Genomic DNA, 20,871 nt, shown 5'->3' on the forward strand with positions numbered 1-20,871 from the left:
AATATCTCTTTGAAAAACTGCCAACTGTCTTCTACTGTTTTTCCCCTTAGACTTGCTTCCCATGGGATCTTACCTACGAACTCCCTGAGTTTGCTAAAATCTGCCTTCCAGAAATCCATTGTCTTTATTTTGCTGGTCTCTCTCCTACCATTCCTTAGAATCATGAACTCTATCATTTCATGATCACTTTCACCCAAGCTGCCTTCCACTTTCAAATTCTCAACCGATTCCTCCCTATTTGTCAAAATCAAATCTAGAACACCCTCTCCCCTAGTAGCTGTCTCCACCATCTGAAATAAAAAAATGATTCCAATATATTCCAAGAACTTGTTGGATAATCTGTGCCCTGCTGTGTTATTTTTCCAACATATGTCTGAGTAGTTGAAATCCCCCATCACGACCAAGTCCTGTGCTTTGGATGATTTTGTTAGCTGTTTGAAAAAGCCTCATCCACCTCTTCTTCCCGATTAGGCGGTCTGTAGTAGACCCCTACATGACATCACCCTTGATTTTTACCCTTTTATCTTTACCCAGAGACTTTCAACAAGTCTGTCCCCTATTTCCAATCTCAATCTCAGTCCAAGTATATACATTTTTAACATATAAGGCAACACCTCCTCCCTTTTTTTCGTGCTGGTCCTTCCTGAGCAAGCTGTACCCTTCCATACCAATATTCCAGTCATGTGTATTATCGCACCAGGTATCTGTGGTGCTAACTATGTCATAGTTGTATTTATTTACCAGCATTTTGAATTCTTCCTGCTTATTCCCCATACTTTTTGCATTAGTATACAAACATCCAAGATATGATTTGATTTTACCCTCCAGTTCTGTCTTGTCTCTCCTTTATCCCTGCTATAACAACCCACAAATTCCAAGCCTTCTCCCAGGTATCCATGTTCTTGACTTACCTGTGGGCTTTGTTCACCTGCCCCCTTTGAACCTAGTTTAAAGCCCTCCTAACTAGGTTAGCCAGTCTGTATTCAAATATGCTGTTCCCCTTCCTCGATAGGTGGATCCCATCTCTGCTTAGCAGTCCTTCTTCCTGGAACAGCATCCATACATAACTATGTAAAGTTATGAATAAATACTGAAAATATACTTTAAAAGTCTGTTCAAGACATTCATCACTAGCAGAGATGAAAAACAGGTTTTCCTCCAGGCCAGAGGTAAGAAATGTTTATCTCCTATCAAAGAGATCCCCAAATTGTGGAGGATGCCCTCCTACGGAGCCACAGAGGAATGTTCTCGGGGACTCAGCAGGCCAGGACAGCCCTCAAGAAGGTAGGAGAGGAAGCACCACCCAGCCTTGCCCTGCCCCACCCCCAGCTCTGTTCCAGCCCTGCCTCGAGGCGCAGCCTTCACTCTCAGCCCCACACTCATCCCTGTCCCCACCCTACAGTTGCAGCTCCATTCCTGGCCTAGGGCTGAGATGGTGGTGGAGCTGGGAGTAGAACTGCATCCTGCCATGGGCTCGGGTGCCGGCTCCAACCATGGCCTGGCTCCTGGGAGGGGTGCGAGGCACCATTAATGTTAACAGGGGGGGTGAACCTCAAAGCCGTGGTCCCCAAACTTTTATTGGGGTGTGAATTAAGCATTGTCAGATAACACAGTAGATGTCCATTTACATATGAAGTCAAATGCTAATGAAGAGATGTAGGATCAACAGGGAAGCAGCACACAGGTAGACAAGCCACATGGAGTTATCCTGTCTCTGAGAACAGACAATAACATTTGATAGTACAGGTAGAAGGCAAAGAAGACACCCACTCAATCTGCACCTAGGAAGTACACGGACAGCACGTTTCCTTTCATGAAAATGGGATCTCTAGCCAATCTTGGTTGTAAAGGCTTCAGAGGACATTGTGTTAGATAAACTGCTTTATCATAGAATATCAGGGTTGGAAAGGACTTCAAGAGGTCATCTAGTCCAACAAACCCAGTTCCCTTAGCCTCTCCTCATAAGTCATGTGCTCCAGTCCCCTAATCATTTTTGTTGACCTCTGCAGGACACTTTCTACTTTTTCCACATCCTTTTTGTAGTGTGTGGCCCAAAACTGGATACAGTACTCCAGATGATGCCTCACCAATGCTGAATAGAGGGGAATGATCACGTCCCTCAATCTGCTGGCAGTGCCCCTACTTATACAGCCCAAAATGCTCTTAGCCTTCTTGGCAACAAGGGCACACTGTTGACTCATATCCAGCTTCTCATCCACTGTAACCCCTAGTCCTTTTCTGCAGAACTGCTGCCTAGCCATTCGGTCCTTAGTCTGTAACAGTGCATGGAATTCTTCTGTCCTAAGTGCAGGACTCTGCACTTGTCCTTGTTGAACTTCATCAGATTTTTTTTGGCCCAGTCCTTTAATTTGTCTAGGTCTCTCTGTATCCTCTCCCTACCCTCCAGCATATCTACCACTCCTCCCAGTTTAGTGTCATCTGCAAACTTGCTGAAAGTGCAGTCCATGCCATCCTCCAGATCATTAATTAGACAGGAAGTTAACCTGTTAGTTAAGGTTAGCCTCTAGAAAGCATGTTATGATTTTGTTTTATATGTAATCATTTGTTTCTAGTATTCTTACGCACTATTACTTGAATATTGAGTTTTTGATAATAAACTTCCTCTTCTTTTCAATATAAATATAGCTCAGTGCTGTGATGTTGAAGTGCTGATCCTGACCTGAATCTTACAGGCTGGTGTGTTCAGCATTCCTTCAGGGGAAGCCAACCAGTACTGTGTTTTAAGCAGTTAGATTGGAGATAGAACCCAAGGAGGACAGGTACCAAGACACCTATTTCTTGATGAAAGAACAGAGGCTGAGACTTCTGTAAGAGAGATTTGCCTGTGGCCCCGATTCTGCACCCAAAGTCAATGGGAGTTGTGACCACCTTGTTGCGAGGTTAGTTATGACCTGTTTCAGGAAACAGGACCTGTGTGAATTTTGCAAATAAACAAACTACATTTTATATATAAACTTAACAATTACTGATGGTCCGTAATAATATTAAATCAATGGACAGCATTCATACATAACATGTTCTAAAGATCAATGGTATTTCATACTTTATAAAGCAAGAGATGTACATATTTAGGATGAAGCCCCACTGAAATCAAAGGGACAATGCCCACTGACTGCACTGTGGCCATAATTTCTTTATATTTGATCAAAATAATTAGATGTTCTATTTCAATTACTGTGATAGTATCATACATATTAAAATTTATTTTAAGAAATATGAAGTTTTTATATGTGGAAAAAAGGACTTATGGCTTGTTTGAATGTACATCTTTTTATTTGTTAGTCAGGAAGGCTGCATCTAAACATTCAAAAAATGGAACCATATTTCACTATCTGTCCAGATCCATACCCTGACTGCAACATCAGAAGCTGCAGCATGGACAGGGATCAAGTGGGTTCAGGCATTTTAACCACCACATCTTCTAACCTTGAGCAGGGTTGACATTATAATGGTTATAATGCCTGAACACTGTCTACACATCAGCCTCCACCATTGCCATCACTGGTAGAGTTGTGCTATTGATAAATTACAGGTGCCATTCTAGGCAATGTTGAATATTCAGTGTTTAGTACCATAAGGAATTGTAATTGTAATTCCTTATGGTAGATTCAAATATCATAGCCCCTTCCTGTAACATATGAATCTCCAGTTATCTGTATTAGGCAAGCCATCAGAAGCTACAGGGATGGGCACTTCAGAAATGTATACTGTACCTAATGAAATAAAATAAGAATACTGATTAGTAGAATAGAAATGATAAGAGTTCCTTAATAAGAGTATGTTCGAGTACCACTCTCTGCACAGTGACTTAGGAGGTAGTTGATCCGCCCACAATGTGTATCAGCTGGTATAGATTGTTTGCCTGGTTTCACTTTGCTGAGTACCCTTCTGCTATGTCATCTGTTTAACTGTGAGCATGGTCCAGTACTGAGACTACAGGAAGTTTCTAGGACTGGTTCATTGTAGCAGAGTGGCTACCCACTCCTGCCCTTTGGGGCTTAAAACAGCCCAAGAGAGGGCTGTAGCTGAGGCAAGAAGCCCGGGCTGATTGGGAGAAAGCAAGCTCAGCTGTGGCCAGGTCTCAGTCAGGCCCAGCTGGCCCCTATAAGAGGCAGTGAGCCAGGAGTCCAGACACTCTCCCTCTGGCTGTAGAGGGAGAAGGGCCTGGCTGCAGGGAACTAGAGACAGGGTACCTAGAGTGGAGCAGGGCTGAGGAAAGGCAGAGGAGCTGGAGAGCTCCTGCCTGGAAAGTCCCAGGCTGCGGCCTAGCATTAGGCCAAGAGGTACTGGCGGTTGCAGTGGGTAGCCCAGGGGTAGGCAAAGGCAGCAGGTCCAAATCCCTTTGCTGATGATGAGTGGCTTAGGGCTGGTCTACACTAGGGAAGGGGATCAATCTAAGATACGCAACTTCAGCTACGTGAATAACGTAGCTGAAGTCGAAGTATCTTAGATCGAGTTACCTACCGTCCTCACTGTGCAGGATCGACGTCCATGGCTGCCCCTGTCGACTCCGCTACCGCCGTTTGCGTTGGTGGAGTTCCGGAGACGACAGGAGCACGTTCGGGGATCGATATATTGCGTCTAGATGAGACGCGATATATCGATCCCTGAGAAATCTATTGCTACCCGCCGATATGGCCAGTAGTGAAAACGTACCCTTATACTGCAGTCTGCCCCAGTGAACAGGGGCTAGATGGAGACTAGGCAGTAGCCAAGACTGAGGCAAAGTGAGGATAGTGGGGTGGGGGGTTCCCTGGGAGAGGGAGACCCAGTTAAAGGAGCACCAGGGTCCTGGGAGGGACATGGAGGCCAGCAAGGGACAGGTGGATCACTGGCCTGCAGAGGGTGCTCCTGGCGGGAAGTGAGCTAATTCCCAGGATGACCCAGCAGGAGGTGCCACAGTGGCGAGTCCGCACCTCTACAGTCATCATAGCAGTGTTCATCTTGAAATGATAACAAATCTTGATTTTCATCTTCTCCATCAACTCTCTTATCTATCTGTCCCATAGTCTTCATTATTAGAGACCACTTTAGCCTTGCAAAGCAAGATGGCAAAACAAAAGTCCAGGAAGGATTAAGAGATCAGGTTCATTGTTGCAAAAGCCCTCAATGAGGTCTGCTGAGAAATGAGAAGAGCATGGGACTGTTTAGACTTGGAGACTCTTTCCCCTTCCTCTTCGAGGATGACTGGCTAGGTATAGACAAGAAGATTGCTCCAGTGGCATTTAATAAACCTATTTCTTATCAAATAGATTATTATGGTAATTTCGGCTTTTCTTTTCTTTATGAGGGATCCACTCTTGTGCCTACTGAAGTTCCTTCTAGATTTGCCATTGACTTCAGATAAGCAGTATCAGACCTACTGGGTATCAAGCAGTATTGTGATACGTTTGTTTGTCTCTTGAGTAACCTATGGTTAACAAGTATATGTTTATTGCATCTATGAACTTCTTTTGAAAAACAAAAACCTGTGGCTTTCTCTCTCACACACTCTGTGTAGATCTTCGTCTGCCATAGGCCATAGTATCTGAAATACATTATTTCACTAACTCACCTGCAGATAATACATTTGTGTAAAGTTAAGGTTTCACTTTGAATTTAAATATAACACTATATTTTATAATTCCCATTATTCAAGGACTCATCATGGCAAGAGGGCCAAGCTGAATGTCAGCATGCCTTGTGTGACACACAACGGATGTCTTTTATGTTTTAACTTGAGTCACAGAGAAGCATTTCAAGTATTACTTTCATTATGGCACCTTTTCTTTATCCTATTTTTCTTATACTCTCTCTCCTGTGTACTGAGTGTCTATATGTTTATATATGTAAGAAATCTGTTTTTAAAATTATGAAGAATAAAACCCCAGCTGCACAAAATTCTAATAGGCCACACTGTTTTGGTTACAATCTGAGACTTTACAGACATTAAATTAACTACAGAAACATTGAGTATTATAAGGAATGCCACAGGTTACAGGGTTCAAATGAAGCTTGTACATGCAAACAAGACTTAATTTACAGTATTGTGGTTTAACCTTTCAATAGAAGAGTGAGAAAGGTAAAGACAAGAATTTTCTTTTATTTTTAACAGCACATAATAGGAAAATGTCAAATTGTTATTTTGTAGATGGGGATAGTGATTAAGACTGATTGCAATCTACACGGAGGAATTCGTTTTGCAGCTGAATGTAGAGCATTAATAACAGCTATAGATTCAATCCTGCTTCCACTGAAATAACTGATTTCAGTGGGACCAACTGGGTAATCAGCAATTTTGTAAATCAGACCACTTATTCAGGCACGTAAATATGTACTTAAGGAGCCTAACATTAGATCCTTATTTCTGAAAATCTTGACCCAGATTCATATAGCTAAATACATCAAAAACAGGGACTGTTCTACAAACTGAAAATCTTATGGCTGACCTCCTTCTCTCCCAATAGTTTCCTCTTCTGTATCCAGTAATGTCACCATGAATGCCAAGCTTTAATTAGTGGTATGTAAGTAATTATTAGCATGTGAAAGTGAACTCTGTATAGATGACAGTAAATACTTTACATAGGTTTAATAGATCAGGTATATATTTAATAGATCAGGTATAAGACATTTGTTTGGCTGCAATAACCTAAATGCTGCTCTCATTTACACTCATATAAATCCAGAGTAACTCCATTTTGTTCCTTTGTGACATATAGCTTTTTCTGCATCACATTTTGAAGGATCAGTAATAAAATCAGTAATTTACTTCTGGGGGAATTCTGCGCCACTGTGCAATGGAGAATTTTCTGAAATTAAAAACATTGTGTGCACAGAATTTCTTTCCCCCACAGAAATAGGCTGAAGTGTGCTGGCTGCCACTAGTGGCCGCTTGACCTGGCAGAGCCCAGTTCGCACATAGAAGACACTGCTTGGGTGAGCAATAGGGAGTTAGAGGGTTCCTGGCAGCTGCAGTTCCCAGCATGCCTTCAGGGAAGGAGAAGACTGTGGATAGGAAACTCCATGCAAGCCTGGGACCAAGCATCAGGCTGTTTCTCCCTCTGGATCCTTGGGATCTGGAGGAGTGCGGGGTGAGGGCATTTGTCTGGGGAAGTGGGGGAGCATGGCTGGGCTCTGGCGGGGTAGGGCTTGTGAGTTTATGGCTCCCTGGCTAGGCTCGAGGGGAAGGGGACAGAGAAATAGCAACTGGGTTGTTACATGGGGTTTCTTTAACTCTCTAATCCTGGGGGAATTTTTGTGTGTGTCTGTATTGATATAGACATAATTTATTTCAAAATACCTGTCAACAAGTAAGACAAACAATTGAAACTGCTGTGATTATGTAGTGTTATTTTGACAAATAAAATGTGCAGAATTTTGCAGAAGTTTAGAATATTGTGTGCAGAATTTTTAATTGTTTGGTGCAGAATGCCTCCAGGAGTAATTCAAAGGCCAAATTTACAAACATGGCATTTATGGATCAGCAGTTACTTCATAGCAGCTGATAAAATAAACAGATGATAATCAGGTAAATTAATCTGTAAAACAGAAGTACATATTTTTTCCTGACTGATGTCTCAGATTTAAGATCAGCCCAGTGCATGCAAAACTTGGTCAAAGTAAATTTCTTGAGAGAAAGTTCAAATGATTTCTTCTGGTTGATAATTACTTGAAATATTTTTTTTTCAAAATCTTCAGTTACATTGATCTTAATGGGATTAAATCACAGCACTTATTCAGAATGCATCCAGTCACCCCACACGTATTCCAAACAAGTCCAAACAAAGGTACTATAGAGTAGGTCTGAATCCACCAGCAGGTGATTGCAGTTTCAAACTTTTAGCTTTTCATATTGTCATTTTCGCCTGTGCTAGAGATTGTTAAAAAAGCATGTGTAAATGCTCACTGAAACTATTTTAAAAAATCCCAGAAAACTCTTATTTTGGCATCTCCGGTTTAAAAAATGCTCCAATTATCAAAGTATGGATTTTTTTTTTCAGAAGAAATGTTTGTACATTTTTTATCCAAACTGTTAATAAAGGTGGTTGTTTATTTAAAAAGAAACCTGAATAAAAACACGCTCAGATCAGACTTAACAAAAAAGAAATGTAAATGAATATGCCTGTACACAAATGTGCCTAAACTAAATTGTTTTCCTGTGCTGTGCTCCCTCTCAGACAGAGACTATGTACCAGAGCCTGGAATTTCAAGCATGGATCTAGACATAGAGTTTTCTTTGATCCCTTTTCCATGCCACAGTAGTAATCTGTACACAGAGGCTAAGCAGTTGCATCTTTCAGAGGTTTTCAATGTCATGCTAATATATTTAACTGATCTATCAGTTAACTTTATAAGGAGAATTATACATGATAAAATTTAACTGTAATTTTAAAATACTGAATTTTTAATTTTATTGTGCATAAATAGATATGGTAAGTCCAGATCATTGAAAGTTGGGTTGAGCTGAAGTCAGAGTTCTATGATTTTGACCATTGTGCTTTCAAATAATTATAAAGCTTGACTGCTGCAGAGCCTAAATCCTGATTCTGGAGCTGCAGGTTTTTTAACACTAATCTCTAGAACTTAAATTCCAAGTTTTGACACTACCTTTGGACTAGTGAAGTCAGATGCGACACCTTCCCCTCTGCCCTTACACAGAAGATGTCATTATGTTGGCCCAAATGAACATGTTCATATAAAGAAGATTTGTAGGGTTAACTTATAGAGGAAGGGCTGTCAAATATAGACATCCTTGCAGCTTATCCGATGTAAAGAGAAACATTAATGTGACTAAATCAGAGCGGTAAGTACACAGTGCTATACAACTGGTGGTCTAACTGTATAGTTCTATAGACAACACAATATAATCCAATGAGAATTACAGGACTCAGATTGCAGGGGGATGGATGAAAAGTTTTTTCATCACACAAAGCCCCTTGAGGATCTTACTTGAGGACACACAGTACCTTCCAGGAGGGGCTGTGCACCTCACAGGATTTGGGTCAACAAGACAGATAAATGACTGCACCTCACATTTATTGTGCCCAGTACACTGCAGGGAGCTGCTTAGGTGGGTAAGAGTTCATAGTTTTTTTAATTGCTCTGTTCCTCCATGAAAGGAATCAAAAAAGTGTTGGTTTGGTGGTATCTGGATAGAAAGGGCTTCCACAGATAAATATCTCTATTTATGGTTTTAGAAGATTCCGAAGACATTTACTGATGCCCAACCTTAATGGTAAGATGAAGTTCCTATGAAATTTGTGTCTTCCTTAACTTTTTTGGTAAATTGAAGAGAAAGCACGAAAACTACTGTTTACACTACACATACAAATACATGTTCATCCATGTTCTTATGAAAGAGCACCATATACACTACATACCTCAAACATGAATGGTATAAGCAAAAATCTTACATACAAACATAAAGGTAAAGAAACTTGCTTATGGTAAAGGGGAATGCAGTCTCCTGAACTCTGTGTATCCACTGTTTCCTGTTAATGTATATTTCAATTGCACTATATGCAGAACCACTACACTACAAAGATATTTCTAACTTTTTCCTGTTAAAACTGTATTTTATACTGCCACTGCTCCACACATAGAGGATGAAGAAATCACTGAATATGTGATTGCTCTTGGCTGGATTAATTTTAACCGATAGCCATAGCTACCACAGGTGGCTCCCGTTTTTCGCCCGTTTGAGTAAGGAAGATTGATTGGGGAGATGGAGGAAAGTAGTGGAGCCCAAACAAGCTTCTGCACCCTCTAACATTTGGCAGAATAGACTGACAGGGTATAGAAACATATTACACAGCCTTCTATGCACGGAAGAGTTGCCAAACATTTGGTACAGTAAACAGAATCTTAAAGAATTACACATTTACCAAAGGCATCCATTGAATTTATTCACACAAATGGGAAATGCACTACAGATAGGGTAATTGTACATTTCTCCTGCTCTGCAAAGATGTATTCATCTGTGCATAAATAGCTAAAATTACTTGTGAAGCTAACAGATGGCAAGCCAAAACTCCACCCCCACAGAGAAGCCAGTGAAAGAATGGTACATTTCCCATGCATGTTAGCTTCACATTTCACCAACTGATTCACAGAGAATTCAACCAGATTGCAGAAGCCTTTTTTATTATCATTTATGCAGGCTCAAATTCTGGGAGCTACAGCTCTACTTGAAAGGCACTGTATAAAGTATATGAATACTATCTGCCCTTGGAAAGAGGGAGAGAAGGGAACACTCTGGTGTATGTATATATCACAGAACTGAATCAAAGTAATATTTTAAGGCATTCAGAGGCCGTGGGAATGAGAGTAATAGATAGATATTGACAGACAAAGCAAATAGATAGAATGAACTTCCTTTTACTTATGGACTCTTCCACTCAGTTATCCATTCTATTTCCCCCCGTTGCACAGCACAGAAACTGCCCTTTCTAAAGTCATCGGTGACCCTTTCCTGGGATATTATCAAGCAAAGGCATAACCCCTGTGGAAGCTATCCTCTGGCTTTTTACTATTCGGTTGATGTACCCTGCAGTGCAGCTTCGAGTCTTGTACATTTTCACACTGGTTCTTTTGCCTCCCAACTTTGTGATTGCAACTTTGGACACAAAGCCTTCTTTTCATTCTCACCTTACTAGATTGTCTGCTCCCACTCGAGACATTTTCCTTCCCAAGCTTCTAAGACTTTCCTCTTTCTTGGTTCTCACTGTACTGCTGCAACTGCTCCTTCAGTATCTGCATTGGTGACTCCTCCTCCTTGAACTCACAGTCCATCTGCGTCCCTTGGGGCTCTCCCCTTTATCCTCTTCTCTGACCTCCATTACTTGGCTCATTCTGTCCTCTCAAATATATCCAGAATGTAGTTGCAAAAATGTATCTTGCCTACTGCTCTGATCCTGTTCACACCTCTATTTCAAATCACTTCGCTAGCTGCTGCTTGCCTTCCACATCAAACTCAAGCTCCTTGCTTTCACCTCCAGTCGCAATTTATAGCCACCTACTGCTATCACCTGGTCTCTTTTTTCTTCCCACTTTGTTTTTTTTCTCACTCCATCCAAACTTCATGCCTAATCATCCCTCTTTCCAGCTGCTGCCTCTATGCATTTGTACATGCTGCTCCCCGTGCTTGCCATTCTTTTCCTGAGACAAGGTGGGTGAGGTAATATCTTTTATTGAACCAGCTTGTAATGGTAAGAGAGACAAGCTTGTTGATCCAATAAAAGATATTACCTCACCCACCTTGTCGCTCTAATATCCTGGGGCAGACATGGCTACAACTACAATGCATACATTTTTTTCCTTAGCAGTTCTGCCATGCATCTTCTCCTTTTCCTTCAAATCCCTTCTTGAATTTACTAATTCCATACACCCATAAACCTTAGTTCTCCCTTTCAAAGGAACAAGTCAGTTTTTTAAAAAAGTGGAAAGAATGAAGTGTGCCTATCACAGTGGCTCCTCTACTGTTTTTATGTTGACTCTATCCTCCTTCCATCATTGGTATTTTTCTGTTCAAACTGTACACTCATTTCAAGGCAGGGAGTGTGATGTCTTCCATCATGATGAACCAGCAAATGCACTTTTGACTGTATAGAAATAATAATCCATATTTAAAAAAAAATCCTTCCACAGCTGGATGTGGGTATGGAGATAAAGATGACCTCTGCCAAGTCTCGAACCTTTGCCAGCAACTCTTACTCATGTGAGTAGTACTTACTCACAAGTGTATCCTCTTAGAAATCTATGGTACTACTTATACAATCACAGAATCGGAAGGGACCTCAAGAGGTCTTCTAATCCAGTCCTCTGCACTCAAGGCAGGACTAAGTATTATCTAGACCATTGGTGACAGCTGTTTGTCTAACATGCTCTTAAAAATCTCAAATGACGGAGATTCCATAACCTCCTGTAAAGGTGCCCAGCTGGGGCTCAACCCTCCCTGAGGAGGAGGGGAGCCACACTCGCCTCACTACACGCTGTCCGAGTCTGCCCTTTTTGTCAGGGCTAGGCGACGCTGCACAGTCACTTGGGACTCTGGCCTTCTGCTACAGGGCGGAGTAAACAGAAAGTCAGCTCAGGGCCTCAGGCCCTCAGTCCTGGGGCTGAGAGCCTCCTCGCCCGAGGCTCGGGCCGCTTGAGCCCCATGATGCAGGACCAAGCAGTGGCACAGTTTAAAGGGGCCCAGCCCTTGGGTCGGGCGGGGCACCAAACACACAGTTAGAGAGGCTCAGCCCTCTTGGCTCAGGGCTGAGCACGCAACAGTTCGGGCTGCTCAGGTCCTTTGGTGCAGGACCAAGCAGTGGTACAGTTTAAGGGGGCCCAGCCCCTGAGTCGGGCGGGGCACCAAACACACAGTTAGAGAGGCTCAGGCCCTCTTGGCTCAGGGCTGAGCAAACAACTAGTCTATAAAGCCCAGGCCCTGGGTCAGGGCAGGGCACTAAGCAGCTCAGGGCTCAGCTCCTTCAGCAGGGGGCTGAGCAGCAGTTCAACAAGGGAGTCTATAAAGCCTAAGCCCCTGGCTCAGGGTGGGGCAACAAAGAGGCACAGGGCTCAGACCCTTAGGCAGTAAGTCTATAACGAAGGCCTCCTCAGGCCAGGGAGAGGGGGAGTCTGCCAGGGGGGACGCAGGCCCTTCCACTCCACTGCGTTCCGGCCCGGGGCCCTAGCAGCGGCCAAGACGCGCTGCTGTCAGTGGGGATCCTGGCCGCAACACACTGACATGGGTTCCAGTACACTTGCAGCCTGACTGGGGTCGGCTGCCCCCGGGCCACTTCCAATCTCCCCCTCTGGGCCTACCTGATCGGTGGCGTCAGCCCCTGGGAAGTCCAGTAGCATGGGCCCCTCCCGGCTGGGGCTGGGTGGTAGATCCGGCAGTACCTCTAGGAAATCCGGCCAGGCCTACTCCGGGGGTTCCTCGGGGTAACAGCAGGGACGGGGCGGCTCCAGCAGTCCCTCCTTGTAGTAGGCGCAGGGAAGCTTCTGCCAGTCCAGGCAACTACCCTGGGCCTCAGCAGCCTCCCTGTCATGAGCACCCTCTGGCAGGTCTGCTCCTGATGGCAGCTGGGCCTCAACTGAGTGCCGCCGGTCGGCTTTTATACTTCCGGGTCACCTCCTGACCCTCTGAGGGGTGGGTCTAATGCCCCGTGTCCCCGCTCCTTCTGGCATCTGGTGGGGCTCGACCCTCCCTGAGGAGGAGGGGAGCCACACCGCCTCATTACACCTCCCTTGGCAGTTTATTCTAGTGCTTAACCACTCTTGCATAAAAACTATTTATATGAGCATTTTTAGGATTGGACCCCCCTCACTTCCAAGCTTGTTTCACTACTAGGAATTTTTCACTCATACAGATTTGATCAATATAAATGTTCTTTTGTGTATATGATCACTATTTTTAAAAGGTACAAAATAAAAGAAAGTGGAAATGTAAAAGTTCATTTATGTTTTTAAAAATCCTCTTTTTATTTGATGCAGTAATATAAAATGTATCTTGCAATATCTTACATATAATAAAAGTATGTGATTTTTTATTGTGGAAAATCTTTTCATATCAGCTAATATCCATAGTATGCTCCATATAGGCTGACAATTACAGTGTGTTGAGAGGAGGTGGAAATGTTATTCTGTTGTGACAAATGAGCATCATATTTACAGTGTACAGATTTATTTGGTGCCACAAATTATGTGAATGGTTATGTTCTAATTACAGTCTTTAGAAACCACCAATAATTTGGATTTCTAGCTTCATGTTTAAAATATCATTAATACCCAATTTGGCAATGCTCAGACTGGTTCTTTTTTTTCTTTTCTTTTTGTCATCCTCATTTAGAGAAATGATCACTGTAACCCACTGATTCCAGCTGGTTTTATATTATTCCTTCTGTGCTGCAATGCAACTGACTACCACTATCATTATAAACCAAAAAGTATATATTGCTATTTGAACAGATGCATAAATAGTCTGTAGAAATGAAAAGAATATGTGACTGTTAATGCATTTTGCCACAACACACAATCGTCTTGTGGAATACAGAGGGAGAAAATATGAGGCTAATGTCAACAGAAAAAATCCTTTGAATGATCTCATAAATATCATTACTATCAAAACATAGTTGTTAGCATCCCCCACAATCAACCACTAAATTACTTTCTTTTTAACCTTCCTGTAATTTAGTTGATGTCATCTGATTACTATTTCCTTGATATTGATTTACTTTAACACAGAGGGACTGGTATACTGTTAGCATTGTCAATACAGTATCACTGGGAGTGACTCACTTCCTTTGGCCTGTATTAGCTAAGAGCTTAACATTAACTTGTGGAAGTACGTGTTAAAAAACTACTGAAGCCTAATCTAAATGTTATGTGTTTAGAACTTTTTAAATTTAGTTTTACATTAATGATGCAAAATAGAACCAAATAAATTAAAGTTTAGATTTTTATTATAGCTTTGTGTACACAAAGCTATTACTGAGATCTACCATCATTCCTTTCATCAACGTCTGTATTCAGGGTCATTAATATTAACCCCTCCCAAAGTTCCTGGCTGGGCATAGTCTTCCTTCCTGTGGATGCCTTAAAGTATGCAAGACCAGTTCCAATTCAAACATATCCTACAAGGTCCACAAGAAGAGGGACCCACTCTTATGAACAAGAAGAGATCTGTAATTGGAAAAGATGCCTGACCTAAAGCCGGTTTAAGGTGCACTGGAGCTGCTCCATGTTTCTCCAGTGAAATGTGGAGCAGCTGCCTCCTCTAGCAAAATCCTATCTTCTTTCCTTTTCCCCTATTCACACTCTGTGGTGCATTTTTAATAGAACTAAAAATTATCTAAGAATTTTCTATTCACTTAATATTCCCATATTGTTTTCACTTTACTGCCTAAACCAAGGGGCCTGAGGTAATTTACATGTCCCCTGAGTTTCACCTTGTCACTCGTGTAAGCAGAGTCAGGATGAGCTCTACCCTGACATCTGGTGGTGAATTATGGCAAGTATGGAAAAGGACTTAGGGGACTGATCTTGTTTGCATAGGCACGCTCATTCCACCTAGCATGAGCCCACAGCAGCCCAAAATGGTAACTTTGACAGCTATGGGATCCCCAATTTCTTGGGGTAGGAGGAATAAAGTGTTGTTACGCTGATTATGTGAATGAAGGACTATGAGACTGTTTTAAGACAGAGCATCTCACCATCAACTAAGTAGCACTCACTAGACAAGGGACATGGGTTCCAAAACCCAATGAATTGAGAGAAGCTGGGGACAGGTATGGGCCCCTTTTGAGGGCCTAGTACACCAATTACACCTCCCTCCCTCCCCCCGCCCCACTGTTGAATAGCAGAGTTAATTTTGATTCCACTAGAAATCTAGCTAGAAGTTGCTGAGCTGAATTCACTTTGGGCCAATGGTGCACCAGCACTGGGGCTCCCCTACTACAAGCTGAAATCACTAAAAGAGCTAAAATTACTGAGCTGAGATCACTGAGTGCTGTATTACCTAGTGGGAGAGCCTAAAGATATATTGCTAAGCAGCTGACAGAGTGGAGCAGTTTGTGGGGACAGCTGGAGTGGTTCATGGGATGGCTGGTGGATCGGAACAGCTGGTGGAACAGAGCAGCTTGTGAGATGGTTGGAGTGGCTCATAGAACAGCGAGTGGAGTAGAGCGGAGCAGTTTGCTGTGATGGCTGGAGCGGCTCACGGGACGGCTGGAGGAGTGGAATGGCTGGTGGAGCAGAGCCGTTCATGGTGAAGGCTGCAGCAGAACTCCACAGAGAGGCAGCACAGTCGACCTCGGCCCATGTAAGGTGCCCCTTAACACCACGTGTGCCCCCCGACCCCAATTCCACCCAGGCTGTGGGGGTAAAACTCTGCAGATAAACTTTTGAACTCTGGGGCAGCACTAACCAGGGACAGAGACTTTTGGGTTGTTGGACTTTGGGGTGATTTGGACTTAAGACCCTGAGGGGAAAAGAACATTTCCAAACTTACTTGGAGGTGGGTTTTTTGTTCATGGTTTGTGTTATGAATCCAGTTTGTGGTGTTTCCCCAACTTAATGCTGCATTGTTTCCCTCCTTTATTAAAAGGATTTTGCTACACTCAGACTCCGTGCTTGCAAGAGGGGAAGTATTGCCTCCTAGAGGCGCCCGGCAGGGTGGTATGTAATTGTCCCAGGTCATTGGGTGGGGGCTCGAGCCGGTTTTGCATTGCGTTATTGAAACAGAACCCCTGGATACTGAACCCTTGTTGCTGCCAACTCAGAGGGGCAGAAGAGTTGCACTTGCATTGCTAAGAGTTCCTGAACATCCCATGGCAGACAAACATCTCTAGCATGGAGTGTTTCCTTGCTCAGACTGCATTTTCCATTACATTTTTTTCTTGGTCTTCCATATAAGATGTGCTATAAGAACTGATGCATCTGACATGCCAGGAATGTTGCTGGTACAGCATCTACAAATGTGACAGACTGCATTAAACTTCATTTGAGATTTTGAAGATTGAATAACTAGTACAGGCTTGGTCATCAGGTTAGAACAATTCTTCAGAGAACATGTATGCTGTCTTGGCAATGGAAATATGTGTGTCATTCTGTACAAGATGGAATGACTTTGTTTCTCTCCCTCTCTCTTTATTCACAGAGTGCCAGTTACTGCAATAATGAGGCACTGACCCACCACCATGCCACATAACTATTAGATGCCTTGGACCTTCACCATGATATAGAATCTGTTCCTAGCTGGCAGAAACAATGTGAACAGCAGTGTCGAGTGTCACTGCTTGTGAGGTGCTCACCACTGGCAGGTAGCACTCAAACTGTCTGCACTTTAGTGTGAACTGGGGACACAGTAGCCATCTTTGCTCCATTGCTATTACTCGGTATGTATGTTTTAACTGATCCTAGGCAAACCTTCTCACTCAGAATTTGAACATAGGTAGACCTAAATGAGGTAGGACTGCTTCTTCCTCTAATACAGATTCCAAAGAGATAGCATGCATTCCTAGACATGAATGTTGTTCACTTATATGAATCTGATTTGGTGGTAGGTGCCAACATAAATTTATTGATTTAAAGCTAATCACAACTGGTTAGCTGTTAGGTGCCTGTTCTCTTGTACTACCATGGTAGGGTGGATCTTTTGCAGGATAGGTATGGATATGAGCTGGCAACTCATGAGGAACTATTGTGATCTAGTCTATGATATAGGCTAATCAGGAAGTCAGAATTTCACCCAGGAATTCCTGCATCAAGCATAATAGCTTGTGGTTGGAAGGTAATGGTATCTACCAAAAGGAGAGAAAGTCTGTAAAGATCTGAAGGCTACATTTGAAATAGATTTGGTTTTGAAACAGCCAGATTGTAAATAATGCTGTGTATGCATTTAGCTATCATAAGGCTAAGCATGTATAATTAATGCTGATATGTATTTAGATTCTGTAGAAATGCAGACTCACCCCTGCGGCACCTCCTGCTCATTACTTCCAGGAATTAGCTCATTCCAGCTCCGGAGCACTCTCTGCAAGCAGTGATCCACCTGTCCTCTGGCCCCCAGGACTCTGGTGCCCTTTTACCTGGGGTGCTACCCCCTGGCAGTAACCCCTCAGTCTTAGGGTCTCACCTCCCCAGGGAACCCCCACCCTCTATTCCCACCCTGCCTCAGTATGTGGCTACTGCCCATCATTATCTAGCCCCCACGCCCTGGGACAGACTGCAGTATCAGCCTACTCATCACTAGCAAGGAGGGTTTGGACTTGCTGCCTTGGCCTACCCTTGGGCTGTCCTCTGCAATCCCCAGTAACTGTTGACCTTATGCTAGGCCACAGCCTGGGGCTTTCCAGGCAGGAGCTCCCCAGCCCTGCTTCACTCAGGTACTCTGTCTTTAGCTTCCTGCAGCCAAGCCCTTCTCCCTCTACAGGCAGAGGAAGACTTACTGGGCTTCTGGCTCACAGCCTCTTATAGGGGCCAGCTGGTCCTGATTGGGGTATGGCCTCAGCTGAGCCTACTTTCCCCACCCTGCTACAGATTCCTTATGGTTTGATTGTGCCCTTAGGGACATACTTGTATAAGGAGTAGTGTGTAAGCTAACTCAGGAGGACACCTCTAAGGCATGATTCCTCCAGCTGTTCTCTTTTTTCTGCTGGAAGGAGGGAAGTGTGTTGCATTAGTCATCTGCAAACTGCAAGAAACTCCTGCTTTCTCACCAGGGGGAGCAGCAGCAGCAGTGCAGAGGCCTCGCTCTGCTGAGGATCCAAACCTAAGATCAGGTTAGCTCTAGTGGGACTGCACCTGGGAAAGGGGGAAATCTAGCTCTTTACTGTTTTTCTAGACTGGTCATTCTCATAACTGTGTGGGATTCCAGAAGACTTGGTATTTGGGATGGGTAGGGAGGAAATGAGCCCAGAAACCTAAGCCCAGAGGTAAGTGGGGAAGTGGGATACCGGGAAGAAACACAGGGAGGAGGGTACAAGATGGGAAACCTCCTGATTCATACTAAGAAAGTAGGGCAATCGGTTAGTTATCATAGGCATATGTACATGAATGCAAGAAGCATGAGAAACAAGCAGGAAGAATTGGAAGTCCTGCCACAATCAAGGAATTATGATGTGATCAGAATAACAGAAACTTGGTGGGGCAGTTCACATGACAGGAGCACTGTCATGGATGGATATAAACTGTTCAGGAGGGACAGATATGGGAGGAAAGGTGGAGAAGTTGCATTTCATGTAAAAGAGCAGTTTGATTGCTCAGAGAGCCAGTGTGAAACTGGACAAAAATCTGTTGAGAGTCTTTGGGTTAAATTTAGAGGCAAGAGCAAAAAGGGTGATGTTGTGGTGGGCATGTGCTATAGACCACAGAATCAGAAGGATGAGGTAGACGAGGCTTTCTTCAGACGACTAACTGAAGTTTCCAGATCACAGGTCCTGGTTCTAATGGGGGACTTCAATCACCCTGACATCTGCTGGGAGAGCAATACAGCAATGCACAGACAACCCAGGAAGTTTTTGGAGAGTGTTGGGGACAACTTCCTGGTACAAGTACTGGAGGAACCAACTACGGTCTGTGCTCCTCTTGACCTGCTACTTACAAACAGGGAAAAATTGGTAGGGGAGGCAGAAGTGGGTGACAACCTAGGCAGCATTGACCATGAGATGGTTGAGTTCAGGATCCTCACAAAAGGAAGAAAGGAGAGTAGCAAAATACGGACCCTGGACTTCAGAAAAGCAGACTTAGGCTTCCTTAGGAAACTGATGGGCAGGATCCTCTGGAAGGCTAATATGAGGGGGCAAGGACTCCAGGAGAGCTGGCTGTATTTTAAAGAAGCCTTATTGAGGGTGCAGGAACAAACCATCCCAGTGTGCAGAAAGAATAGCCAATATGGCAGGTAACCAGCTTGGCTTAACAGTGAAATCTTCAGTGAGCTTAAACTCAAAAAGGAAACTTATAAGAAGTGGAAATTTGGACAGATGACTAGGGAAGAGTATAAAAATATTGCTAAAGTATGCAGGGGTGTAATCAAGAAGGCCAACTGGAGTTGCAGCTAGCAACAGAAGTGAAGAGTAACAAGAAGGGTTTCTACAGGTATGTTAGCAACAAGAAGAGGGTCAAGGAAAGTGTGGAACTCTTACTGAATGGGGGAGGCAACACAGTGACAGATGATGGGGGAAAAAGCTGAAGTACTCAATGATTTTTTTGCCTTGGTCTTCATAGAGAAGATCAGCTCCCAGACTGCTGCACTTGGCAACACAGTATGGAGAGCAGTTGAGCAGCCCTCAGTGATGAAAGAACAGGTTAAGGACTATTTAGAAAAGCTGGACGTGCACAAGTCCATGGGTCCAGATCTAATGCATCCAAGGGTGCTGAGGGAGTTGGCTGATGTGATTGCAGAGCCATTGGCCATTATCTTTGAAAATTTGTGGTGATTGGGGGAGGTCCTGGAAAAAGGCAAATATAGTGCCCATATTTTAAAAAGGGAAAGAAAAGAATCCGGGGAACTACAGACCAGTCAGCCTCACTTCAGTCCCTGGAAAAATCATGGAGCAGGTCCTCAAGGAATCCATTTTGAAGGACTTGGAGGAGAGGAAGGTGATCAGGAATAGTCAACATGGATTCACCAAGGGCAAGTAATGCCTGACCAACTTGATTGCCTTCTTTCATGAGATAATGGCTCTGTGGATATGGGGAAAGCAGTGGATTCCCCCACTACAGAAGGAATGTGGACAAATTGGAGAACATCCAGCAGAGGGCAATGAAAATGATTAGGGGACTGGGGCACATGACTTACAAGGAGAGGCTGAGGGAACTGGGGATATTTAGTCTGCAGAAGAGAAGAATGATGGGGGATTTGACAGCAGCCTTCAATTATCTGAAGGGGAGTTCAAAAGAGATGGAGCTCGGCTGTTCTCAGTGGTGGCAGATGACAGAACAACAGGGGTGAAAGTAACTTGAAGGATTCACCGGTACACCGGAGTCCTGAGCGGGTGTGGTCTCAACTGGAAGAGGTGGGGTCTTTCAAGATTTAAAGGCCCTGGGGCTCCAGCTGTAGCTGGGAGCCCCAGTGCCTTTAAATCACCCCGGAGCTACCAGCTGCAAAGGCAGCTGGAAGCCCAGGGGCTCGGGGCGAATTAAAGGGCCTGGGGCTCCAGCCACCGCAGAGCTCCGGGTCCTCTAAATCACCACGGGAGCCCTGCCGCCACTACCCCAGGGCGGCAGGGCTCAGGCTTGGGCTGGGGTAGTGGTGGCAGGGCTCCGGCAGGGATTTAAAGGGCCTAGGGCTCTGGCCGCTGCGGGGAGCCTGAGCCCTTTAAATCCCCACTGAGGCCCAGCTCCCAGGGCTCCAGCAGCTGGGCTTGGTGGGGATTTAAA

This window comes from Gopherus evgoodei, chromosome 2, assembly GCF_007399415.2.
Source record: "Gopherus evgoodei ecotype Sinaloan lineage chromosome 2, rGopEvg1_v1.p, whole genome shotgun sequence".
Taxonomy (NCBI): Eukaryota; Metazoa; Chordata; order Testudines; family Testudinidae; genus Gopherus; species Gopherus evgoodei.